The sequence below is a fragment of the Erythrolamprus reginae genome, chromosome 3, assembly GCF_031021105.1.
Source record: "Erythrolamprus reginae isolate rEryReg1 chromosome 3, rEryReg1.hap1, whole genome shotgun sequence".
Taxonomy (NCBI): Eukaryota; Metazoa; Chordata; class Lepidosauria; order Squamata; family Dipsadidae; genus Erythrolamprus; species Erythrolamprus reginae.
Window position 1 is genome coordinate 243,763,689 of NC_091952.1, and position 15,124 is coordinate 243,778,812.

Below are 15,124 nucleotides of genomic sequence, written 5' to 3' on the forward strand. Positions count from 1 at the left end.
CCTATGGGAATGGTCAGGAATGCAGTTCCGGTAGCAAAATTTGGAGCTCCATCCCAGAGCACCCAATTTCCACTGAAAGATATTGAAACAAAATGCATAATTCACAATTCACAAAAGTGTTGGTAATGACCTTTAAAGCCCTACGTGGCATTGGACCAGAATACCTCCGGAACCGTCTTCTACCGCATGAATCCCAGCGGCCGATAAGGTCCCACAGAATTGGCCTTCTCTGGGTCCCGTCGACCAAACAATGTCGTTTGGCAGGCCCCAGGGGAAGAGCCTTCTCTGTGGCGGCCCTGGCCCTCTGGAATCAACTCCCCCCTGGAGATTAGAATGGCCCCCACCCTCCTTGTCTTTCGCAAGTTACTCAAGACCCAGCTATATTGCAAGGCATGGGGGAACTAAGGCTTTTTATATTTCATGTTTGGTGTGTATGTGCTGTCTGTTTTTTAATTATTGGGGTTTTTATATATTTTTATTATTAGATTTGTCCCATTGTTATACTGTTTTTATTACTGTTGTGAGCCGCCCCAAGTCTTCGGAGAGGGGCGGCTTACAAATCTAATAAATAATAACACCACCACCACCAATAACAATAACAATAACAATAACAATAACAATAACAATAACAATAACAATAACAATAACAATAACAATAACAATAACAATAACAATAACAATAACAATAACAATAACAATAACAATAACAATAACAATAACAATAACAATAACAATAACAATAACAATAACAATAACAATAACAATAACAATAACAATAACAATAACAATAACAATAACAATAACAATAACAATAAGCTACGCCCACGGTGTGGTAGTAAAAATTTTGGTAGCCCATCACTACCTTCATGGCATCACACTAGAATATCTCAGGGACCGCCTTCTGCCGCACGAATCCCAGTGACCGGTTATGTCCCACAGAGTTGGCCTTCTCCGGGTCCGTCGACTAAGCAATGTCGTTTGGCGGGACTCAGGAGAAGAGCCTTCTCTGTGGCAGCCCCGACCCTCTGGAACCAGCTCCCCCCAGATATCAGAGTTGCCCCCACCCTCCTTGCCTTTCGCAAGCTCCTTAAAACCCACCTCTGTCGTCAGGCATGGGGGAATTGAAATTTCTCTTCCCCCTAGGCTTATAGAATGGTATGCTTGTATGTATGAGTGGTATTTTAAATTGGGGTCTTTTAGATTGTTTTTAATATTAGATTTGTTTACATTCTCTTTTTATATTGTTGTTAGCCGCCCCGAGTCTTCAGAGAGGGGCGGCATACAAATCTAAAAAATAATAATAAAATAATAATAATAACTACCCTCAACACACCTCAAAGGATTGTTGTGGGGGAAATAGGAAGAGGAAGGGGATTGATTCACCGCCCAGAGTGATTTGCAAAAACAATAAAATAAAAATGGCCCTTGTTAAAAGCGTTCAGACAAAGGGCACCAAAACCCCTAGCTGTAAAATGAATTAAGAGGAGGGGGGGAGAATTTGCCTTCAAGGCTCTGAAACACAACTTATTTTAAAACCCTTCGTTTCAGCTGAGTCCCAGCCCAGAAGGGATCTTTCAAAGTTCAACACACACTTTTCTGCCATCAGACGCCAAACCGTGAACTCGCCCTCCTGTCAACCTCGTAGGACACCCACGAGGCTAAATGGCATTTTTTTTTGACATGACTTATAATCAATCACTTGATAACGCTTTTTTAAAAAACAGAAAAAAATGCCGTGCCGTTTCCTCCAAATGCCCCACTTCCATATATTTTGGCTGTAATTTATGCATGGCTTTTCTGAATCTGATCGGTAGCCGCGGATCCTGTTGGCGTATTGACCTTGCGAGTCATTACTGGGGACATACGTCAATGTATGTGACAGGGGAAAAATTCCCATCATGTTTTAACTGCCAAAAGTTTGCCTCCTAGCCTTTTTTCTGTTGCCTTGCTGATCAATAAACACGTGGGGGCATTTTTGGACTCTGCTATTACTTAAACATTTAAGGCCTCTTGAGAAGCTGTCAGGGGCAAAGGAACAAATGAATAAACTCGGCCTCCCTTGGGGCAGAGAAACAGGAAGACAACAAAAGAAAGGAAGTCAAATATTTAACACCTGTCCCTCCTCACCTTCATTCAGACCTTTCATGAATGATTCACACTAGGTCTTCAAAAGTTCAATCCTGGGCCTAGAAAGTTTAGAACCAAGATGCCTTAAACATGATCTAAGTATTGCCCACAAGATCATATGCTGCAACGTCCTGCCTGTCGGCGACTACTTCAGCTTCAACCACAACAGCACAAGAGCACACACAACAGATTTAAACTTAATATTAACCGCTCCAAACTTGACTGTAAAAAATATGACTTCAGTAACCGAGTTGTCGAAGCGTGGAACTCATTACCAGACTCCATAGTGTCATCCCCCAACCCCCAACACTTTACCCTTAGATTATCTACGGTTGACCTCTCCAGATTCCTAAGAGGTCAGTAAGGGGCGAGTGCAAGTGCAATAGAGTGGCTTCCGTCCTCTGTCCTATTGCTCTCCTATATCTCCTATACCTTTCTTCATTGCTCACAGTCACTCATGCCCCCATCACCTCGAGGCTCGACTACTGTAACGCTCTCTGCATGGGGCTACCTTTGAAAAGTGTTCGGAAACTTCAGATCGTGCAGAATGCAGCTGCGAGAGCAATTATGGGCTTCTCTAAGTATGCCCATATTACTCCAACACTCCGCAGTCTGCATTGGTTGCCGATCAGTTCCGGTCACAATTCAAAGTGTTGGTTATGACCTATAAAGCCCTTCATGGCACCAGACCAGAATATCTTCAGGACCGTCTTCTGCCGCACGAATCCCAGTGACCGGTTAGGTCCCACAGAGTCGGCCTTTTTCAGGTCCTGTCGACTAAACAATGTTGTCTGGCGGGACCCAGGGGAAGAGCCTTCTCTGTGGTGGCTCCGACCCTCTGGAACCAGCTCCCCCCTGAGATTAGGATTGCCCCCACCCTCCTTGCCTTTCATAAACTCCTTAAAACCCACCTCTGCCGTCAGGCATGGGGGAACTAAAACATCTCCCCCTTGCCCATGTTGTTTTGCTGTTTGATTGATTGTGTGCTTGTTTTTTATATATATTGGGATTGTTTTATGAATTTCTTAACTTAAAATTGTAATTGGATTGGTGGGCATTGGATTTGTCACTATGTACTGTTTTTTTGCTATTGTTGTGAGCCGCCCCGCGTCTGCGGAGAGGGGCGGCATATAAATCCAATAAATCTAATCTAATCTTCTATTCCTATATCTCTTCTTCTATTCTTTCATTGTTATGTTCTATTCCTATACCTTCTCTTCTATTATTTCTTAGATATATTTTACTATGAGTATCTCCTCTATAACCTTCATCATGTATTTTACTATGTGTACGGTATATAGATATATACCCACTAAAACCCTCATTGTGTATTGGACAAAATAAATAAATAAATAAAATAAATAAATATTTGGTTGTTATGTGTTTTTCAAAGTTCAGTCCAGGAGGCCTGCTCTTCCTCACCATCGTGATGGGCATCCATGTGAAAACTGAAGAGGGTTTTTTGAGGGGGTGGAATGGCTAGCAGGGCAACCACTGCAGGAGAAATATCTGGAATGAGTTTTGCATACCAACCTGGCCAGTTCACATCTCCTGACTTTAACATGCCAAACGTAACAGTATTGTGAATCAAAAACATTGTAGTCAGACTGACTTGAACGGGCACAGAAAGGCATACTTTTGAAATGAGCATCAAATCTGAAGGAAATGCAAGAACCATTTTATGGAAGAAACATCGCTAGAATAGAATAGAATAGAATAGAATAGAATTCTTTATTTGCCAAGTGTGATTGGACACACATAGGAATTTGTCTTTGGTGCATATGCTCTCAGTGTACATAAAGGAAAATATAGATTTGTCAAGAATCATGTGGTACAACACTTAATGATTGTCATAGGGGTCAAATAAGCAATGAAGAAACAATTATGATCCCGCTATATAGAGCGCTGGTGAGACCACATTTGGAATACTGTGTTCAGTTCTGGAGACCTCACCTACAAAAAGATATTGACAAAATTGAACGGGTCCAAAGACGGGCTACAAGAATGGTGGAAGGTCTTAAGCATAAAACCTATCAGGAAAGACTTAATGAACTCAATCTGTATAGTCTGGAGGACAGAAGGAAAGGGGGGACATGATTGAAACATTTAAATATGTTAAAGGGTTAAATAAGGTCCAGGAGGGAAATGTTTTTAATAGGAAAGTGAACACAAGAACAAGGGGACACAATCTGAAGTTAGTTGGGGGAAAGATCAAAAGCAGCATGAGAAAATATTATTTCACTGAAAGAGTAGTAGATCCTTGGAACAAACTTCCAGCAGACGTGGTAGATAAATCCACAGTAACTGAATTGAAACATGCCTGGGATAAACATATATCCATCCTAAGATAAAATACAGAAAATAGTATAATGGCAGACTAGATGGACCATGAGGTCTTTTTCTGCCGTCAGACTTCTATGTTTCTATTTCTAATCAATATTAATAAAAATCTTAGGATACAAGCAACAATTTACAGTCATACAAGTGGGAGGAAAAGGATTTAGTAAAAGGTTTGACAGTGTTGAGGGATTATTTGTTTAGCAGAGCGATGGCATTCGAGGAAAAACTGTTCTTGTCTCTAGTTGTCTTGGTGTGCAGTGTTCTGTACCTGTGAAAATCTATGAAAACAAACATATATATGCGTGTTTGTGTGTGTGTGTGTGTGTATTTATAGGAATTCAAGATGGGTTGGACTTAGATGGCTTGTGGGAATGGAGGGACTCTAGGCTGGTTCCTCTCTTAATTCTGCCCCTGGGCTCTTCTCTACGATCTGCTTGTGATGGAACTTCATTGTTGTAACTGTCCAGAGTCTACATTGTGACATCAAGGACTCAGCCAAGGAGGTAATTAGCTAAACACACTCTTAATTGCTTAGGCATCTGACATGTGACACTATCAGAACATTTTAGGAAGAGACTCCATTAAGATTATGTTGCTTGTGGAAACACAAGTAAAAAGCTCTGGGACAGTGGTCCCCAAACTACGGCCCGCGGGCCGCATGCGGCCCACTGAGGGCATTTATCCAGCCCGCAGGTGAGTGACACAACACAGTGTTCCATCTAATTTTCTATGAATAAACTGCTGTATTTTGTTAGTAACTAATATCAATCATCAAAAAAGTTGCAAAAGTTTTTTTCTAATTTTGTCATCCAGTTACATTCATTTTCTTTTAACACCAATTATATTTCTAACTTATTAACCATTATGCCAAAGTGCTTCCTTCGTTTTTTATACATCCTTCTATATATGTACGCTGGGAGCTTATGCACCAAGACAAATTCCTTGTGTGTCCAATCACACTGGGCCAATAAAAATTATATTCTATTCTTCTATTCTATTCTAAGCCAAGAAAACCTGCAATCATATGTTAACAAAAGAAAATTAAAAACAAAACATAAACATATATGAATTTCAGACTTCTCCCCCCCTCTAAATAGTACATTCCCATTTTGTTTTTTACTTAAAAATAAGGTATGTGCAGTGTCCATAGGGATTTGTTCATAGTTTTTTTTAATAGTCCGGCCCTCCAACAGTCTGAGGGACAATGAACTGGCCCCCTGTGTAAAATGTTTGGGGACCCCTGCTCTGGGAGAACGTTGAAGGGAGCTGTTTATGCTTTTATCTGCTTGGGAATCAGAACTAGGTAAAAGGAGAATATGGGGTGTGATTTACCACTAACTTTCTCCTGTGGGGTGGGGAGGGACATGGTAGACATAACAGTTCTAATGGCCAGGACAATGTTCCAAAATAAGCAAAGGTGAGTCAGGCTTGTTTATCCAGTTTCATTCATGTTTGTCAAGTCATATTTCTGAGTTTTCTCATTGTTGTTAATTTTATGAAGTCCCTTCAAGCTATATTCACTGTTTTCTGTGGATGTCCCAATTGTGGAGAGTTGACTTCAGAGAACACTGTACTGGAACTCTCAAAGGCTGATTTTTTTTCAGGCACTGGGAAACATAGAATAGAATAGAATAGAATAGAATAGAGGAGGGGAGGGGAGAAGAGAAAAGAAGAGAATTCATTATTGGCCAAGTGTGATTGGACACACAAGTAATTTGTCTTTGGTGCATATGCTCTAAGTGTACATAAAATAAAAGATACATTTGTCAGGAATCATGGGGAACAACACTTAATGATTTTCACAGGATACAAATAAGCAATCAGGAAACAATATTAATATAATTTGTAAGGATACAAATAAATTACAGTCATACAGTCATAAGTGGGAAGAGATGGGTGATAAGAATGATGGGAAGACATAGTAATATTAATATTAATGCAGTGGTGAGGGAATTGTTTAGCAGAGTGATGGTATTTGGGAAAAAACCTGTTCTTGTTTTTCTGGTGTGCAGGGCTATACAGCGACATTTTGAGGATAGGAGTTGGAACAATTTATGTCCAGGATGTGAGGGGTCAGTAAATATTTTCACGGCCCTCTTTATGATTCATCGAGTATACAAGTCCTCAATGGAAGGCAGGTTGGCTATAAACAATAGGAGATATTAACCCCAAAGGCTGTCCAAAATGAAATCATTAGCTGGAGCAGAAGTTTCTCAGCCTTAGCAACTTTAAGCTGTGATTCATTCATTCACTCACTCACTCACTTATAGCAGCCCATCTCAGTCAATGACTCTGGACGGCTTACAATTCAAAAATGTCGACGTCCGCACGAGCTTCTGAGATTAAAGAACCCTAGGGATTCTGGGAGTTGAAGGCCAAACAGCTTAAAGTTTCTATAGTTGAAGAACATTAGGATTCTGAATTCCAGACCGGTAGTTTTGGCGTTTCCTAATAGTTGGCTTTAGTGTGATTGGTTGTTTTGAGTTTTATTTTATTTATTTGTTTTGTCAATTATGTATTGGAGGTATACAAAGATATAACAGTGTTTATATACATGATACTAGTAAGAGAGAAACATTAGGACAGGGGACGGAAGGCACTCTGGTGCACTTATGCACACCCTTTACTGACCTTTTAGGAATTTTGGAGCGGTCAGCAGTGGATAGTCTAAGGGTAAAGTTTTGCAGGTTAGGTGATGATACTACAGAGTCAGGTAGTGAGTTCCATGCATCAATTACTCAGTTACTAAAGTTGTAATTCCTGCAGTCGAGTTTGGAGCAGTTTACTTTAAGTTTGTATCTGTTGTGAGCTTGTGTGTTGTGGTTGAGTCTAAAGAAGTGGTTGACAGAAAGGACATTGTAGCAGATGATTTTATGGGCTATGCTTAGGTCATATTTAAGGCGACGTAGTTCTAAGCTTTCTAAGTCTAGGATTGTAAGTCTAGTTGTGCAGGTTATACTGTTGCGAGTGGAGGAGTGGAGAACTCAAACCTGAGTTCTCCCAGGTTTGTCCGTCTTCTCTGGCCTTTCCCACGCAATCTCACTTCATCTCAAGAAAAGTCAGACACACTTCAATTAACCTGCTTGGTTTTAGAGTAATTTCCCCCTCCTGTGAGGTTTTTTTTCCCCCTTTCCATCAGCTTGGCTTCATTTGCCCCCGAGCTATCCGGGGATTGAACTTTCACCCACTGAAGAGTCCTTCCTTCTTGCATGGTGTCCTTACACCTTGTATCCACGCGATGGCAGTATTAGCATTCCCATCAAACCCTGGGATAAAAGGAAAAATAGGGGTGGACGCTTTCCAAGCCGTTCCTTGAGATACTCCTCTGCAGCTTTCCTCTCAATTATGCAAAAGACCAATTTACTTCTCCAAGCCATTTTCTAGGTTGAGATTTTTATTTATTTACTTTTGGTGGTGGAGATGTAAGGCAGGAAAGAAGCTGGAAGATCATTGTCTCTAGTAAGAGAAGCAAAAAAATAAAATGTAGAGATTGCCAAGGAGAAATTCTTAATCTGGGAGAGATTTTGCACAACTGTCTGCTGGTGATGCTACTTTTCCGTTCCCTAGCGATCATCTCAACCAACAGAAACCTAATTAAAATTCTGGCGCAACCTTCCAATGTAAGAACAACGGTAGAGCTAGACTGGGTCAAAGATTTATCTAGTCCACTATTCTATCCCCCTCGTGACTAATGAAGGGGATTAAGAAGCTCTCAAACTAAAAAAATCTGTCTTCTGTCATTGCACTGTGGCAGCTAATATTTGAGGCATGTTGCCTGTGATTCGAGAGCTATCTTTGTCGCACCAACATTTTTGTGACCACTGAACCTGGATCCAAAGCCAAACTTGGTAGATTTAATGACATATTCTAATTTCTTGATTTATTCTAGCAGTGACCAGGAAGAACATATTTCTTGAATAATGACTGAGTTATTTCGATTTACGTATGTATGATTGGTTTATGTATGATTGGTTTTAATTTGTGGTGTTTTTTAAATTAACTTAAATATTAGATTTGTTTTACACTGTATTGTTATTGCTGTGAGCCGCCCCGAATCTGCGGAGAGGGGCGGCATACAAATCTGATTAAATTTAAACTTAAACTTAAACTTACATTCCCCCAAATAAGCATGTTGCTACTTTGGTCAATTGCAACGAAATCTACAGGAATCCTTTAAGAAATCTAAAGGATTTAAGAATCCTTTAGATTGAAGAAATCTACACAATTTTACCATTGCTGCACTTGGGTTTTGTTGATGTTAATTGTTGGGGGTTTTTTACAATGAACTAACATCACCCTAAAACAGGAAACATATCTAATCAGCTGCAACTGAAAAAGGCATAGAAACATAGAAGTCTGACAGCAGAAAAAAGACCTCATGGCCCATCTAGTCTGCTCTTATACTATTTTCTGCATTTTATCTTAGGATGGATATATGTTTATCCCAGGCATGTTTAAATTCAGTTACTGTGGATTTATCTACCACGTCTGCTGGAAGTTTGTTCCAAGGATCTACTACTCTTTCAATAAAATAATATTTTCTCGTGTTGCTTTTGATCTTTCCCCCAACTAATCCCCTACTGAAAAAATCTGAGTTCACACAACACATTTAAACTTAAATTTAGAAAGCATCATTCTGGGGTTCGTAGGACTAATTAAGCCAAAAACAAATAGAGCCTTACCGGGATGGTTTGAGTCACACAATATACTAAGACAATGTCCGACTTTCTCACAACTTGCTGATCCTCCATCTACATAATCCTAGCATAGCAGGTGGTGAGAAGCCAATTTAAGAGCTGAATTGGGAATTAGTCATGCTCGCAGCTGATTTACTGAAATGAATCAGACTTCTCTTCCATCTTAATTTCAGTGGGTGTAGTCTAGCCTAGATCCAACCCATAATTGAATTTGCCAATGCCAACTGGCACAGGAGAAAATGGAAAAGGAGGTTAAGAGAAAGGAGGATTGCATTGTGTAACTTAGAATCTCTATAGAATAGAATAGAATAGAATAGAATAGAATGGAGTGGAGTGGAGTGGAGTGGAATGGAATGGAATGGGATAGAATAGAATAGAATAGAATAGAATTTTATTGGCCAAGTGTGATTGGACACACAAGGAATTTGTCTTGTGCATATGCTCTCAGCGTACATAAAATAAAATATACATTTGTCAAGAATCATGTGGTACAACAATGATTGTCAAATAAGCAATGAAGAAACAATGTTAATAAAAATCTTAGGATACAAGCAACAAGTTACAGTCACACTGTCCTAAGTGGGAGGAAAAGGATGATAGGAATGATGAGAAAAACTAGTAGAATAGTAGTGCAGATTTAGTAAAAAGTCTGACAGTGTTTGAGGGAATTATTTGTTTAGTAGAGTGATGGTGTTCGGGGGGGAAATTGTACTTGTGTCTAGTTGTCTTGGTGTGCAGTGCTCTGTAGCGACGTTTTGAGGGTAGGAGTTGAAACAGTTTATGTCCAGGATGTGAGGGGTCAGTAAATATTTTTCCTGCCCTCAGTATACAGGTCCTCGATGGAAGGCAGGTTGGCAGCAATTGTTTTTTCTGCAGTTCTGATTATCCTCTGAAGTCTGTGTCGGTCCTGTTGGTTGCAGCACCAAACCAGACAGTGATAGAGGTGCAGATGACAGACTCAATGATTCCTCTGTAGAACTGTATCAGCAGCTCCTTGGGCAGTTTGAGTTTCCTGAGCTGGTGCAGAAAGTACGTTCTTTGTTGTGCTTTTTTGATGATGTTTTTGATGTTAGGTGACCATTTTAGGTCTTGAGATATGATATAACCTAGAAATTTGAAGGTCTCTACTGTTGATACTGTGTTGTCTAGTATTGTGAGAGGTGGAAGGGTGGAAGGGTTTCTCCTAAAGTCTACCACTATTTCTACGGTTTTGAGTGTGTTCAGTTATAGATTGTTCTAGAACCCAGGAGAAAATCTATATACAGTGGTGCTTCTACTTAAGAACTTAATTCGTTCCATGACCAGGTTCTTAAGTAGAAAAGTTTGTAAGTAGAAGCAATTTTTCCCATAGGAATCAATGTAAAAGTAAATAATGCATGCAAAGCCATTAGGAAGGAAATAAAAGCTTGGAATTTGGGTAGAAGGAGGAGGAAGAAGAAGAGGAGGAGGACAGTCACTGCCCAGAGCGAAGGGAGCTTATTTTTTCTCTGGGCCTGACAGAGGTTTATTCCCTCTCCAAGTGCCTGGAGAAAGGAAAATGCTTCGTTCGCTCTGGACTGCCAAAGCCTCCTTAAGCACCACCGAAAGGCTCCTCTGGCAACCCAGAAAAACCCGAGATGGCCGGGATTAAAGGGGGAATGGCAGGAAACTGGCCGGGCCTTTGTGCTGCTCTCAAATCACTGGGAAATTTTTCCGGGTTTGGGTTCTTAAGTAGAAAATGGTTCTTACGAAGAGGGAAAAAAATATTGAACACCCACTTCTTATCTACAGAAGTTCTTAAGTAGAGGCATTTTTAAGTAGAGGTACCACTGTATATGTATGCAATCTCTCTTTAGTAGTCTTTTCCCAACTGTTCATGCTTAAGAAATCTAAAGAGAAATTATCTTCTATTTATACAGTGCTCATGCAGAATTCTGAGAAATGTCAAGTCAATTGAGTGGAATTCTATGCTTTTTTGGGAGGCCAAGGTTTACTCAAGAATAAGTTATTAATGTTAAATAATTGGTAAGAACAGCCAATGCTTCAAAAGCTAGGCTCAAGAAAGAGAAGGATCTTGACAGACTTGAACACAGTGATGAGAAAAGTAAGTTCACTAGAACTAGAACTCACAGTTACCTGCTGCTTGGCCCAAAGTCACCTGGCCAGCTGATGTGTAATTCAATTCAATTCAATTCAATTTATTAGATTTGTATGCCGCCCCTCTCGGAAGACTCTGGGCGGCTCACAACAGTAATAAAAACAGTATAACAATGGAACAAATCTAATAATAAAATATATAAAAACCTCAACAATTAAAAACCATACAGCACATACACATCAAACATGAAATATAATAAGCCTGGGGGAGATGTCTTAGTTCCCCCATGCCTTGCGATATAGGTGGGTCTTAAGTAACTTGCGAAAGACAAGGAGGGTTGGGGCTGTTCTAATCTCCGGGGGAAGTTAATTCCAGAGGGCTGGGGCCGCCACAGAGAAGGCTCTTCCCCTGGGGCCCACCAAACGACATTGTTTTGTCGACGGGACCCAGAGAAGGCCAACATTTTGGGACCTTATCGGCCACTGGGATTCGTGCAGTAGAAGGCTGTTCCGGAGATAATACAGAACTAGAACTCACATCTTCTTCTTGGTGGTGCAGTGGATAGAGTGCAGCACTGCAAGATGCTTCTGCTGACTGCTGGCCGTAGTTCACCAGTTCAAATCTCACCAGGCTCAAGGCTGACTCAGCCTTCCATCCTTCCGAGGTGGGTAAAATGAGGATCCAGATTGTTGGGGGACAATACACTGACTCTGTAAACCGCTTTGGGAGGGCTGTAAAGCACTGTGAAGTGGTATATACCATATTTTTCAAAGTATAAGACGCACCTTAGTTTTTGGGGAGGAAAATAGGGGGGGGGTGTATCTGCCTACCAGTTATTCATCTGGATAGCATCCTTAGTCTGATCAGATTCAGCACATTGTTTTATCCCCTGGTTAGGGCTTAAAAACACCCTGTTCTGCCAGTGTGTTTCAACCACCCGTAATTACAGGGTAATTAGTCCAGGAAGACACACACCACATGATAAAAGGAAAACCCAAAAGTTTTTATAAACAGAAAAACAGAAACAGCTCCCTTTTTAAATGTCAAAGGGATTTTCTGATACACACAAGGCACAGGTTAAATGCAATTCAATTGCTCACCCAATAACTGGGAAATTGAGTCCAATTCTAAAGTCCAGAGAGTCCACACACAATCTTGAACAGCACGAAAACCACGATCTTGACAAAACAATGAATCAGATAAACTGCCATGAGGCTAACACACCAAGCTGCACTTTTATCTGTAGCACTAATTACAGCAGCCCCACCCAACCACAGGTGGCCTCATTTTCTCTTGTAATAATCCTTCAGTTGTTGTCTCCTATGCATCACTCCACGCATGCGTGGATGTGTCATTAATTCTTGTTCAGAATCCAGGGATGATACAGATAATTGATCTCCTCCTGGGCTGTCTGCCAAACTCCCCTCTTCCCTGTCACTCATGCTTCCTTGGTCAGAGTAGGTTTCGTCGGCAGATTCCATCTGGAGCAAAACAGGCCTGCAGCATGTGGATGTTTCCCCCACATCCACCTGCACATTCCTTGGGGCAGGAGCTGGGCCAGAGCTAACCACAACACCCACCCACCTTATTCGGAGAGAGTAACAATGAAAGAGCTTGCAAGCTGCTAAGGGCTGGGAACATCATTAGCACCTGGTTAGGGCTCGAAAGAAACATTCTGAGTAAGTAAAGCAATGAAAAAAAAAACCTGCACAGACTTAGGGCTTGGAAAGCATTCTTTGAAGAGAGTAACAATGAAAGAGCTTGCAAGTTGCTAAGAGCTGGGAACATCGTTAGCACCTGGTTATGGCTGGAAAAAAACTTATTCAGAGCAAGTAGAGCGATGAAAAAACTCTGCAAACACTTAGGGCTTGGAAAATATTCTTCTCAGAGAATAAAGAGGCTGCAAGGTAAGAGCTGGAAAGATCATTAGCCGCTAGTTAGGGCTGCTACATTCAGAATATAAGACACACCTGAATTTTCAGCCTCCTCAATCTGAGTATTGTATTGGCAGTTTTGTGTTAGCAAAAACGTCAGAAGAAAAGGATTTAGGGGTAGTGATTTCTGACAGTCTCAAAATGGGTGAAGAGTGCAGTCAGGTGGTAGGGAAAGCAAGTAGGATGCTTGACTGCATAGCTAGAGGTATAACAAGCAGGAAGAGGGAGATTATCATCCCGTTATATAGAGTGCTGGTGAGGCCACATTTGGAATACTGTGTTCAGTTCTGGAGACCTCACCTACAAAAAAATGTTGACAAAATTGAACGGGTCCAAAGACGGGCTACAAGAATGGTGGAAGGTCTTAAGCATAAAACGTATCAGGAAAGACTTAATGAACTCAATCTGCATAGTCTGGAGGACAGAAGGAAAAGGGGGGACATGATAGAAACATTTAAATATGTTAAAGGGTTAAATAAGGTCCAGGAGAGAAGTGTTTTTAATAGGAAAGTGAACACAAGAACAAGGGGACACAATCTGAAGTTAGTTGGGGGAAAGATCAAAAGCAACAGGAGAAAATATTATTTTACTGAAAGAGTAGTAGATCCTTGGAACAAACTTCCAGCAGACGTGTTAGATAAATCCACAGTAACTGAATTTAAACATGCCTGGGATAAACATATATCCATCCTAAGATAAAATACAGGAAATAGTATAAGGGCAGACTAGATGGACCATGAGGTCTTTTTCTGCCGTCAGACTTCTACGTTTCTACGTTTTTATGTTTTAGGGAGTAAAAAGATGCTTATACTCCGAAAAATACGGTAAGTCTAAGTGCTATTGATATTGATATTCTTCCTAGCATTTCCTCTTATTCCTAGCATATTCCCGCAAGTGCAGGGTCCGCTTTTTGGATCATTAAGTTCCACTTTGCACTGTCAGCTGCGTCTCCAAATCACAGGCCCACAGCTTGCATATCTTTGTTGACGGTGTCTTGCTATCTCTGTTTTGAGTGTCTGTGCAGTCACCAGCCATTGACTTCCAGTTGTTAGACAGTCTTGGCAACAGAGGAAGGTGCTGCTGTGAGGACATGTCCATACCAGCAAAGCCGGCTTTCTCACATGCTGGTTTCTAACTTGGTGCTGCATCCACTGTATTAATGCATGAGCAGAGTAATCCTTGTTTACTAAGGTTGTGCACACACAGAAACGTTTAGATTGAGGTTAGTTGTGAATAACTGCTCAGCCACACACACAGTTACACTAACTTGAATTAAAGTTTACTTTGAGAAATAACATATTCAGATAAACAGTCTAAAGTCATACACATAATAAGTCAGAATAATATTCCAAATATTACCATGTACATACAGTAGTCTTTCTTACCAGTTGTCTTTGTCATAATCAGCAAACAAAGATATCAAGCCTAAACACATTTTAGTTGTAATGCATAACTACAATACAGAGAGATTGCAAAGAAAATGCAGAGCATACCTAACAATGACTAGCCATTAACAGTGAGTAGCTTAGACAAAGAGAAACAAAGAGGGTGACTCACAGAAATAAGCTCCCTCTTGTGGCAGTTTGAAACATCTGCAGCCAATATATTGCCAACCCAACAGTTACCAACAGTGTCCTAACACACTGGACTAAACTGGCTCTCACAATCCAGAGTTCACGATGTGTAAATGAGAGGCACAAGAAACTTTGTGCTTCCATTGTGTCAAAAGAGCAGACTTTGTAACTGTCTCCAAAGCACAGAGTATTCTTCAACAGATAGGAATCTGGTTACAGAAGCTCCCAAGTTATGCTTGAAGAACTGAGTCCTTCTACATAGAACAGTGAACAGTGAAAGCCCCCACAAGCCTTTTTGCTAATGGGTCCATCCTTAAGAGTCATCAGCTGGTGAAAAATATGTGGAATACATTCATCAGCTTTGTACAGACATGC